The sequence below is a fragment of the Ambystoma mexicanum genome, chromosome 12 (genome assembly GCF_040938575.1).
Source record: "Ambystoma mexicanum isolate Mex_15411 chromosome 12, UKY_AmexF1_1, whole genome shotgun sequence".
NCBI classification, from domain to species: domain Eukaryota; kingdom Metazoa; phylum Chordata; class Amphibia; order Caudata; family Ambystomatidae; genus Ambystoma; species Ambystoma mexicanum.
The window spans coordinates 1,249,141,952-1,249,154,151 of NC_090936.1; the positions used below are offsets into that span (position 1 = coordinate 1,249,141,952).

Below are 12,200 nucleotides of genomic sequence, written 5' to 3' on the forward strand. Positions count from 1 at the left end.
TAATTAAATGTATGATTAGAAGTCCGGAAGCGCTATATAAGGAAGGCGTGTCATTGCAATATAGTTCTCTGCCAATCGAATTGCCACTCAGATTTAGTGTGCCCTGTGTGGGAAAGCTAACCGCAGAACAGAGTGCTCAACAGTACACACTGCCCTGGGATTTCATCAAACTCCCTTCTTCCCTGGGGTTTCATAACACTCCCTTCTGCCCTGGGGTTTCATCACATTCCCTTCTGCACTGTGGTTTCATCACACTCCCTTCTGCCCTGGGGTTTCATCACACTCCCTTCTGCCCTGGGGTTTCATCACACTCCCTTGTGCCCTTGGGTTTCATTACACTCCTTCCTCCCTGGGGTTTCATTACACTCCTTCCTCCCTGGGGTTTCATTACACTCCTTCCTCGGGTTTCATCACACTCCTTCCTCCCTGGGGTTTCATCACACTCCTTCCTCCCTGGGGTTTCATCACACTCCTTCCGCCCTGGGGTTTCATCACACTCCCTTCCGCCCTGGGGTTTCATCACACTCCCTTCCGCCCTGGGGTTTCATCACACTCCCTTCCGCCCTGGGGTTTCATCACACTCCCTTCTGCCCTGGGGTTTCATCACACTCCCTTCTGCCCTTGGGTTTCATCACACTCCCTTCTGCCCTTGGGTTTCATCACACTCCCTTCTGCCCTTGGGTTTCATCACACTCCCTTCTGCCCTTGGGTTTCATCACACTCCCTTCTGCCCCTGGGTTTCATCACACTCCCTTCTGCCCCTGGGTTTCATCACACTCCCTTCTGCCCTGGGGTTTCATCACACCCTCTGTCCTGGGGTTTCATCACACCCTCTGTCCTCTGCCCTGGGGTTTCATCACACTCCCTTCCGCCCTGGGGTTTCATCGCACTCCCTTCCGCCCTGGGGTTTCATCGCACTCCCTTCCGCCCTGGGGTTTCATCGCACTCCCTTCCGCCCTGGGGTTTCATCGCACTCCCTTCTGCCCTGGGGTTTCATCGCACTCCCTTCTGCCCTGGGGTTTCATCACACTCCCTTCTGCCCTGGGGTTTCATCACACTCCCTTCTGCCCTGGGGTTTCATCACACTCCCTTCTGCCCTGGGGTTTCATCGGGTTTCATCACACTCCCTTCTGCCCTGGGGTTTCATCGCACTCCCTTCTGCCCTGGGGGGGTTTCATCGCACTCCCTTCTGCCCTGGGGGGGTTTCATCGCACTCCCTTCTGCCCTGGGGGGGTTTCATCGCACTCCCTTCTGCCCTGGGGGGGTTTCATCGCACTCCCTTCTGCCCTGGGGTTTCACCGCACTCCCTTCCCCCCTGGGGTTTCATCGCACTCCCTTCCGCCTTGGGGTTTCATCGCACTCCCTTCTGCGCTGGGGGGGGGGGTTTCACCGCACTCCCTTCCGCCCTGGGGTTTCATCGCACTCCCTTCCGCCCTGGGGTTTCATCGCACTCCCCTTCACCCTGGGGTTTCATCACACCCCTTCCTTCCAGGAGTTGCAGCAGGTGTCTCTTCCAAGTTCTTCTTTGGATTCCTTTACCCAGTGTCTGCCTTCCAAGCCAAAAAGCCTCACCTTTTATGCAGGTTTCTCCCATTCATTCCAGCCCAGCTGCCAGTCACCCAGCAGGGTGACTGTCCTTGCCGGACAGCTAGCTGGCCAATCACCTAAGAGTGCATTTCTGTCTCCTAGGAGACTAAGCACAGGGAGTTTCGGGCACCTCCCCCGCTTCCTGCCCCAGCCTGACACCCTGGACACAGAGGCGGGCTTCACTGGTGAATCCCGCCAAAGACAAAATGAACAAAGCGACCAAACCTGGTTTGGCGCACTGAGTAAATCTTAAGAAGGACCTTTCCACAAAGTAACGGTGAAAAAAGAAGATCTGGGCCATTTCGACAAAAATGCTTTACTGCAGCTGCGAATGCAGCCCACAGTAAAAACACACCACAGTAGTTAAAAAGGTAAACCACTGCCACCAGCCATTCATCGAGGAAAGGGTAACATAACAATGTTGCATGAGAAACTAGACCAAGGGGATACTAAGTAACCCCTCCAGCACTCTATTGTAAGATAGGGTTTGCTGGGTCTAGCAAGTTACAATGGAAAGTAAAGTCAATTTCACTTTACTGCTCTTGGAAACAGTAGTTGATCCAAGAGAAGGTATTTAAACCTTTGGGAAATTCCCTTGTGCCACTGCACTGAAGGTGCTGTGTGACACAATGTAAAAGATGATGCCTATGGAGTTTGTCAGACTCCACAACCAAAAGAAACACAGGGTTCAAATTGCATTAAAGATACATGAGAGAGTGGGGAAAAAAGGGTCTCACTCTCTCCAGGTTAAAAATGAAAAGTCCTAAAATCCAGCAAAGTTGCTGGGGATCTCTAAGGTAGAGGGAATGAGCACATTTCTGAGAATTCTCCCTAACACTCAGGCATTCTTAGATGCACACACTTGCAACTACCTGGTATACTCTCCTGCCAGGGCTTTCTTATATGCACACACTTGCAACTGCCTGGTATACTCTCCTGCCATGGCTTTACTCATATGGGCTCAGCACACCCCTCCAAACTTGATAGTCTCTTGTGTTTGCTTTTTCTGTTATTGTATCTGCCTGGTATATTATCCTGTCAGGACTTCCCTTACATGTGTATTGCATACAAACCTGAGAGTTTTCCTTCCAAACAATTGTTCTTTCAACCTTTCTCTCACATATGCTTCATTAATACCTATTCAGTTTTGGTATGGCTGCCAATACGCCCCGCTGTCCCCGCTTCCCTTGGGTGAAATCACTGGCTCTGGCTGGCGTATTAAACTTCTCCGGCGTCAAGCCGGTAGCGGTCATTTGGTGTCTCCTTCTCTGTTGTTGCATCTGTTTCTCGGGTACTCTGCCTCTCGTGGTTCCTGCTGGGCTCTTCTGCTTCGTGTCTTCAGGCTTAGGTAAGGCGACCACTTCCTCAAAACACCTGCAAATGCCCAAGAGCCCTCAGTTAGCTTCTGACGTTCCCATAGCATGTTTCCTCTCGCAGTCTGCTTCCCTTTCTTTAGTTCCCAAGCTGGACAGCTCCACAGCACTCTCTCCAGCCTCACGGTCTCTCGGCTGTACTCAGAGAAGCAGCTCTCTCTCCAGCAGTGTGCCCAGTCAGCTGTGGCTGCTGTTTAAATGTCCCGGCTACAGGTATGTCCACACAACAACTAGGACGCAGCTTGTTCTTCTTTTCCGCTCTGCATTACTCGGCTCATCTTCCTCTTCCTAGTATTCTTGTAGTTATGGGAAGGATAGTCCATTCTTGGTGCTTTGCATACGAAGTCTGCGTAAGTGTTATGGGTCAGTCAGTTCTGAATGACTTGCAGGTAGAGGCTGAAAAGGTGTTTTCATGAGACTTTCATACAGATCTTGAGAAAAGGTCTTGCATGTTCTCCTTGGATGGATGGAGTATCCTCAAGAGAGGAAGGGAAATACCATGGCTTGCCTGATTGTGCCCTGCTACTCCCACTCCCCTCTACGTGGCCCTCCCTTAAATATTTGCTCCCAGGGTCAGGATCAGGTAGCGACTGCCGTCCCCAGGCCACATGGGGAGAGGTCACTGCTAGAAAACGTGTGATGATCCCATCGGATTCATCAGATGAAATAAAGAGTTTATTGTATCAAGAGGAAAGCCAAGAAGTAAAGCTAAATTGGGAGAGTTTAAAACCCCTGTTTCGAGGGGATTGGGTCCTCCGACGTTTTCCATATCTATGACAGGTAATGTTCACAGCTGTGCTGCTTTGGAAAATCTTCGGCGTCTGCGTCCTGCATCGATGACGTTGATGCGCAGCCCCCGAGGACCTCCTCCGACGGCCGACGTCACCCGATGTGATAAGTAGGACGCACGAAGCCCGTAGCCTCAGTTCTGTTTTTCCGCGAACGTGTCCGCTTCGTGAATCTTGGTACGCCTCGACTCTTTGGAGTTTGCTGTATTCTTCTCGGTTCATTGAACCTGTTCGGTTTTTGTGAAAACATGTTTGTGACGATGTCTACTTCGTCTTCAACCCCGCGTCCGGGCTTCAAGAAATGCGGGGACTGTGGGTCCAAGATGTCGGTCACGGACTCGCACGACGCCTGCCTCTGGTACCTCGGGGAGGCCCACGATACGGACGACTGTGTCAACTGCCAGTCGCTCACGGCCAAGGCCTTGCGGGAGCGCAAGAAGAAGATGTTGGTAGGTCGGGTGACTAAGCCCCAGAAGTCGAGGTCTACGGGGCTTTCGACGGATGACTCGAGAGGGGACTCTCCGCGTCATCGTTGGAAGTCCAGTGGGTCTCCTTCCAGGAGTCCGTCTCGCCACTCCTCTGCCTCTTCGAGGCATTCCCGGAAGTGCCGGCATCGATAGCCTTCCCTGTCCTCTTCCGAGGACTCCGCCCGTCGACGGGTCGCTTATACCACCATGCAAGCGACACCGGAGGAATGGGCTTTCTTCGGGAAGCAGATGTTAGCGATTCTTGAATCGCAGGGCACCGGTCCGTCCGCGCCTCTGAGTTGGGTCGGTCAGCACCGGTTGAGAGACACCGCTCGTACGCCTTCGGGCTCGGGTGGTCGGCACGGCTCACGGGAAAGGTCCCGCTCGGACAAGGGTAGCCATTCTCGCCATGCCCGTTCTTGGTCCCGGTCCTCGACGCACTCGAGACCGCGTGATCCTGTGCCGTCTTCGAGGAAGACGTCGACGCCTGTGGCGCCGAGGTCGTCGACGATTTCTCTCGAGGCTCCGCCTCCGAGGGGGTCGTCGATGCTGTCGGCGCCTAGGTCGTCAAGAGACACGCTCGGAGCTCCGGCTTCGAGGCCTGTGTCGACGCCGTCAATGCTGGCGGCGCTGCAGCTCACGTCGACGCCGATTTGCTCGACGTCGACGCTGATTCTCTCGACTATGCCGCCGACTCGTTCGGTGCCCTCAACGCCTTTCGGGGCGGTGGTGTCGGAGGGGCTCCGTGGCACGGGGTTAGCCCCTAGAAAGGCTCTGGCTAAGGTCAGGCATAGCTTTGGTCCCCAGGTGTCTTCCTCTCACCGCCTGGAGTACATTTGAGAGGGTGATGAAGGCTCTGATGACGGCTTGGTTCCGGTTACGGTACCAGATGAGCTTCTCTCGGGCCATAGCCAGTTTGATGACCTGAGGCAGTCACTGCATGATGCCAGTGGACTGGACACCTCTCCGGAGGTGGAGTTTTGTAGGCCGGAGCCTGGCACTCATGCCGATTCTTCATACCGGCGCCTTATGTCTCAGGTCACAGAGTACTTGGGATGGTCGACTCCCCCAGGGGAGTTCGTTCAGGATGATCTCACAAACATCCTTGATCTTGGCCCCCCCACTGACCCGGTACTGCCGTTTCATATGGCTCTGCAGAGAAGGGTGGTGGCGGCTTGGACTGCTCTGGAGAGTCTCCCGGCAGGGGGCAAGTCTTTGTCGCAAAAATACCGTCCAGCCAGTAGCGACCCCTGCTACTTGTCCAGGCACCCCACTCTGGAGAGTTTGGTGGTGCAGGCGGCTACGGCCCCGGCAAAGCAGGCGTCGTATCCTACCATCCCTCCGGATAGGTACGACAAACGTTTTGACGGCTGGGCGAAGAAAGTGTTTTCTTCAGGGGGTATGGCGCTTCAGGCGGCCGACTCCATATGTGCCGTGTCTCATTTCACACACACTCTGTGGAACTGTGTTGCATTAGCGGTTGAACATATTCCCGAAGGGGACGAACGGGATGGTTTCCTTGCTATGGTTCAGGATGGCAAGGATGCCATGTGTGAGGTCGTTCAGTCGGGTTTGGACATGGCAGATTGTGTCAGCCGGTCCATGGCGGCGAGCACCGTAATACGCAGGTTTGCGTTGTTGCGGAAGTCTGGGTTCGCTCCTGATGTGCAGTCCCAGCTCCTCAACATGCCCTTTGACGGTGAACATCTTTTTGGCAGCAAGGCTGACGAGAGCCTTGAGAGGTTGCAGACCTCCAAAGCTGCAGCATAGTCGTTGAGCGCTGCAGTTCGACAACCTCCGCCTTTTTGTCCTAGGGTACAACAATGGAGGGGAGGTTCCTTTCGCTATTACTCATCCTTCAGTAAAGCAAGAGGAGCTGTCAGTCATAGAGGCCACCGTAAGAGTGCCAGAGGTGGAAAACAAGGTACTTGAGATGCCAAGGGCGCCCGGGCAGTTGCCTCTTTGCCCTCAGGCAACGCTGCAGCCGCTACCACTCAGTCATGAGGCCAGGCCCCGTGGTTCGCCGGTTGTGGAAAGGCTGGCGCAGCATCTTGTAGAGTGGCGTGCTATTACTTCAGATGTGTGGGTTCTGGAGATCATAACCCACGGCTACTGTCTTCCTTTTCGGCAGAGGCCTCACGACAATCCACCTGGGAACCTCTCTTTGAAGAGTCCGGATCCGCTCCTTGCGCAGGAAATTCAAGCCCTGTTGGAGAAAGGCGCCATAGAACTGGTGCCTGTAGCGGAGAGGAACAAGGGATGGTATTCCCCTTGTTTTTTGATTTCGAAGAAAGACGGGGGATTGAGACCCATCATGGACTTGCGCGGTTTGAACAAACTCCTCAGGAAGGACAAGTTCAAGATGGTTACTCCCTCTCAAGTCCTCCAGGCCCTTCAACTTCAGGACTGGTTGGTGTCTCTCGACCTCAAGGACGCTTACTTCCATGTGCCGATCCATCCCAAGCAGAAGAAGTACCTGAGGTTCGCGGTTGGCGACTCGCACTTTCAGTTTCGGATCCTGCCGTTCGGATTGACCTCCACCCCGAGGGTTTTCACCAAGCTCATGGTGGTGGTGGCAGCGCATCTCAGGAAAGGGGGATTCACGTCTACCCCTACCTGGACGATTGGTTGATCAGGGGGAGCTCTCCCAAGCCAGTCCTGGATCATCTGTCCATCACCTGCCACTTCCTTCACAAGCTGGGCTTCTCCCTCAATTTAAAGAAGTCCCATTTGACGCCAACACAGCGGCTCCAGTACATCAGAGCAGTGCTCGACACATCCCTGGGGCTGTGTTTTCCTCCCCAGGTGAGGGCTCTTCACATTCAGCAGATGGTGCACAAGTTTCAGCTTGCCCAGACTCTTCCAGCGTCCGAGTTCTTGAGACTGCTCGGCCTCATGGCATCCTGCATTCTTCTGGTGCCAGAGGCCAGGTTGCGGATGAAAGCTTTGCAATGGGCACTCAAGCTCCAGTGGTCTCAGTCCTCCAGAAGGTTGTCGGACCCTGTTCAGGGTCCGACAACCTTCCCCCTGTTCCCTCGGTCGCCTAGGACCTTCTGTGGTGGGCCGTCGAAGGCAATCTGAGGAAGAGGGCCCCATTTTGGCTGCCCTGGCCGGAGGTGACGATCGTGACGGACGCATCCCTCACGGGATGGGGAGCTCATGCCAACGAGTTGACAGTCAGCGGTCGTTGGTCTCTGTCGGAGTCCAGACTCCATATCAATCTGTTGGAGCTGAGGGCCCTCAGGCTAGCCCTGAAGGCTTTTCTGCCGACTGTGCGAGGAAAGAGTGTCCTGATTCTAACGGACAACACGGTGGCCATGCACTATCTCAACAAAAAGGGGGTGGGCAGGGTCACTTCCTCTCTGCAGGGAGGCGATGCAGCTCGAGTTCTGGGCCATCCAGCAGGAAGTTTCGATCTCGGCTGTTCATCTGGCCGGAGACGACAACGAGACAGCGGACGCTCTGAGCAGGCAGAGCGCAATCTCTCACGAGTGGGAGCTGGCTCGGGAGATTCTCCTGGAGATCTTCGTCCTTTGGGAGACCCCTCAAGTTGGATCTCTTCACCTCCAGTGTCAACCGGAAGTGCGAAAGGTTCTGCTTGCTGGAATTTCCTCCAAAAGGAGCCTTAGGAGACGCGTTCGTGGTGGAGCGGTCATTCCCACTGCTGTACGCGTTTCCTCCAGTCCCCTCCAAGTACTCCCGCATCCCGCAAGTACTGCAGAGGTTACGGAGGTTCGGTTCCCGGATGATCCTCATTGCTCCGGCGTGGGCCTGGAGGACGTCGTACCCGGACCTTCTCGACTTGTCCATCTGCACTCCACGTCGTCTTCCCTACCCAGACGATCTGCTCTCATGGGAGGGGGGTCAGGTTCTCCATCCAGAGGTCAGATCCCTCAACCTTCACGCTTGGCTTCTGAAAGGTTGAGGTATAAGGATTGGGACCTCCCTGAAGACGTGATGGAGGTGTTGCTCTCGGCCAGGCAGCGGGCAACAAAGTCTCTGTACCGTTGCCATTGAAGAAAGTTCTGCGACTGATGCAGAGTTAAGAATGTGGATCGTTTTGAGTGTCAAATTCCCATGGTTCTGTCTTTTTTGCTTTCCTTGGCCCACAGGGGCTTGCAAGTGGGGACCATTAAAGGTTACCTGGCGGCGCTGTCCATATTTAAGTGCTCGTCTGAAGAATGTTCCTATTTTAAGATTCCTTTAATTTCTCAGTTTTTGAAAGGGCTCACTAATGTGTTCCCTCCGTCACCTTTTCTGGTGCCCGGTTGGGATTTGAACCTTGTTCTTACGTTTCTTATGGGTGCTCCGTTTGAGCCTTTGCATTCTTGCCCTTTGAGACTGTTAACTCTGAAAACTGTGTTTTTGGTTGCGGTTACTTCCGCTCGCAGAGTGAGTGAGTTACAGGCACTTTCAGTTAAGCCACCCTTCACTGTGTTTCATAAGGACAGGGTTGTCCTTGGAGTTCGTCCTTCCTTTCTTCCGGTGGTGGTTTCGGAATTTCATTTGAGCCAGAAGGATGTTCTTCCGGCATTCTATCCTCCTCCACATCCTGGTAAGGAAGAGGAGAGGCTCCATATGCTTGATCCTAGGAGAGTGTTGAGCTTTTATATTTCGCGCATGTCCCGGGGTCAGAGTGGACCATCAACTTTTCATTGGTTACTCTGGAAAGCGTTTGGGACAAGCTGTGACGAAACAGACTTTGTCTCGTTGGATTATTTTAGCTATCTCCGAGCGTTACCGCTTGGCGGGTAAGGACCCTCCGGCTGGCTTGCGGGCCCATTCTACCAGGGGAGTGGCTGCATCTACCGCCCTGCAGAGGGGTGTTCCTATTCGTCACATCTGTGATGCAGCCTCCTGGGTTTCAGTACATACTTTTGTACGTCACTACTCCCTCGATTCCATCCGAGGGCAGGATCTGGCCTTTGTCAAGGCAGTCCTTTATTCCGCAATTTGATTGGGCATGCTAAATTTGTTTTCTAAATTCTTTTCCCACCTCCTTGCTTGGTACTGCTTTGGGAGTCTGTCATAGATATAGAATACGTCGGAGGACCCAATCCCCTCGAAGAACAAGATACTTTCTTACCTGGTAACGTTCTTTCGATGGGATGGTCTGACGACGTATTCCATATCGCTCCCTCCCTACCTTCTCCGCTGCAGAATTTCTTTTGCGATTGCAGCTTGCGTTCCGCAAGGCCTTGTGTGTCTGACTGGCAGAAAACTGGTATCACACGTTCTGGGGGAAAAAACTACAACTGAGGCTACGGGCGTCGTGCGTCCTACTTATCACATCGGATGACGTCGGCCATCGGAGGAGGCCCTCGGGGCGGCGCATCGACGTCATCGACGCAGGACGCAGACGCCGAAGATTTTCCGAAGCATCACAGCTGTGGACATTACCTGTCATAGATATGGAATACGTCGTCGGACCATCCCATCGAAAGAACGTTACCAGGTAAGAAAGTAACTTGTTCTTCTGGAACTTCCTGAACTGATCAAAGTAGTGAAGAATAACTACTTGAAGATTATCTATTGAATTGGCTTTTGTCCAAGAAGCATAGTACAGGAGAAGGGCGTCATTCTCCTGTACCCTTGTCATTTTGGAATAGTGGTGGGAACAGAGCAGATTAGAGTTGGACAGAAGACATTTCTTATTTTGGAGACTCTGTTAGGGAGGGATAACACCTATTTTAGGGATAGAAACAAGTTATTCACTGCCTTTTAATTTAAATAAAAGTCATTAATATGCCTGAATTAAGTCTCTCTGTCGTTCTTTTGACACTCCACAACAGACAGTCCCCCCTCCCCCTTCCCTGACAGACGGGCATTGCAGGCCTAGCCATTGGCACATCAACACAAACTGAGCCACGACTAGGCTGTCCTATTTACTATCACACTCTCCCACATCAGTGGCTAACCAGACCCAAAGTGCTGTAGTCTATCCGATCTTGTGCTTTTCCCTATCCTTCCTATACTCCCATGTTTCTCCACCAGCGCCATAGAAAATAGATTGGCACTCAGGAATCGGGTACTTCTGATCTTCACCCATCAATACCGCAGGTTTTTCCTCTGCTTTTTGAGAAATCTGATGGTATTCTCACTCCTTGACCCCTTGCATCCTCTGCACAGGTAGCCAGGGAAAGGCCATTGCTCTTGAATCCTGACCCTGGGGGTGGAGAAGCGAGGGAGGATCAACTGGGTGGAGGTTCCTTGGGGATTGGGAGTGCGTAGCCCCTGGGCAAGATATGGTATCCCCCTTTCCCTAGTACTGACTAACCCAACCCTTCCCCCGTCGTCTTGGGCTGTTATAAGCCAGTTTCAGACGAAGAAGAGGCAATTCGGAGCAATAAAGACCACATCTTTTTGCCACTCTGGTACTGGGACGAAGAAGATGTCTGCCAGGAGCTGTAAATGTCAGGTATGTCCCATTAATTGTGATCTGGCAGGGCTGATTGGACATTCACACTTGAGGCCGATCAAGGGGCTGCAGGTGTGTAAAAGAAGCCCAACAGGGTGAGAGGCAGCAGGGAAAACCTGTATGTGGAGGAACGACAGAAGCAGCGCCGGTGCAAGTGTGGCGTGGGAGCTGGAATCCGTGGAGCAAACCGAACGCTAAGCATGGAGCCATGTTGAGATGCTGTCCCCTTTATGTGTGTAAGTCTTGTTTCCCTGTGTTGGTTCAATGACACAGCAGTGCCTGAGGGGCATGAATGGGATCCCTGAAGTGAGAAGGCATCCGTACGATCCATGCTGCTATGAAGCCTTTGAACGCAACCAGTGAGTTTCTAGCCATTGAGAAACCCGGTGCGTGAGCGTTTAACTGTGGGTGTTCGAGGAATACTTTGTATCAAATGGTCGCATGTGGGAGAAAACACATCTTTAAAAGTCTCTGATGGTTGTACGGTGCATTTAAAGTGAATTAAGGAAATATGACATCACGGGTTTCTTGAACACCGAACGGGATGAAAACCTTAACAAGTGCAACTCGTGCCTAGAGTGCAATCCGTGTTGAATACCGAACTGCTACATACTAAGTTCAGGAGTAAACTGGAACTTCAAATTCAACTGAAACCATTCTATGCTGCCTACTAAAAACGAATGCTATATATGTCCGAGGAAATCGGTATTTGTTTTCTTCTAAAGTGAATGAAACTTTACTTTGAACATTATTCCAACACAGTAAGAGTTTGTCTATGGAAACCCCATCATAAAATAAGCTACAAGAGTGGAATAAAGAGTGGAATAAAGAACTCTATACCAGTGGCAAAGAACTCAGAACTCTATACCAGAGTGGCAAAGAACTCTGTACCAGAGAGGCAAAGAACTGAGCGGCAAAGAACTCTGTACCAGAGCGGCAAAGAAATGAGCGGTAAAGAACTCTGTACCAGAGCGGCAAAGAACTCTGTACCAGAGCGGCAAAGAACTCTGTACCAGAGCGGCAAAGAACTCTAAAGGAATAAGGGATATTTCTACGCTGCTGACATTTAAATCTTGGAAAGAGAACCCTGAAACTTGAGACATTTATTGAATTGAGATCGGAGTCTCAACGATCCCTTGTGCTTGGAACTGTTACTTGGAACTTATATTATCCTGTACTCAAGAGAGGTACATTGGAGACTTTTTGTCTGGAACAGTTTTTTACTTGGGGGAAGGGAGCTGAAAGGAAGCTGGAAGAGGCTCAGAACTGTATGTTGGACACTGCTTCTTTTGGTTGCTGATATCCCTACACATTGTATAGATTAGTTGTGAGGACAAGGACAGGTTATGGACACAGATTCTTCAGTTGAACTTTGACTCCGACTTTCCTTAGTTTTATTTGGGTAGGGAATCCCACCGTAGCATAGGGCAAGTTAAGCCTTACTCCATCCTGACATTTAACTTAATAAAGTATTTGGTTTTGAATTCAGAATCTGTTGTCTGTGTCTTGCTTCATGATGCCGTCACATTTCCCACTTTCCCACTAATGAACACCATCCCCCTCAGAA

At 52.0% G+C, this 12,200-nt stretch overlaps 1 protein-coding gene across 1 annotated transcript in view; it reads left to right on the forward strand.

Annotated features, from left to right (window-relative positions):
* NUP37 (nucleoporin 37) overlaps positions 1–12,200 on the forward strand; it is a 389,676-nt gene that overhangs the window by 146,478 nt on the left and 230,998 nt on the right. The gene's annotated exons all lie outside the window — the stretch shown is intronic.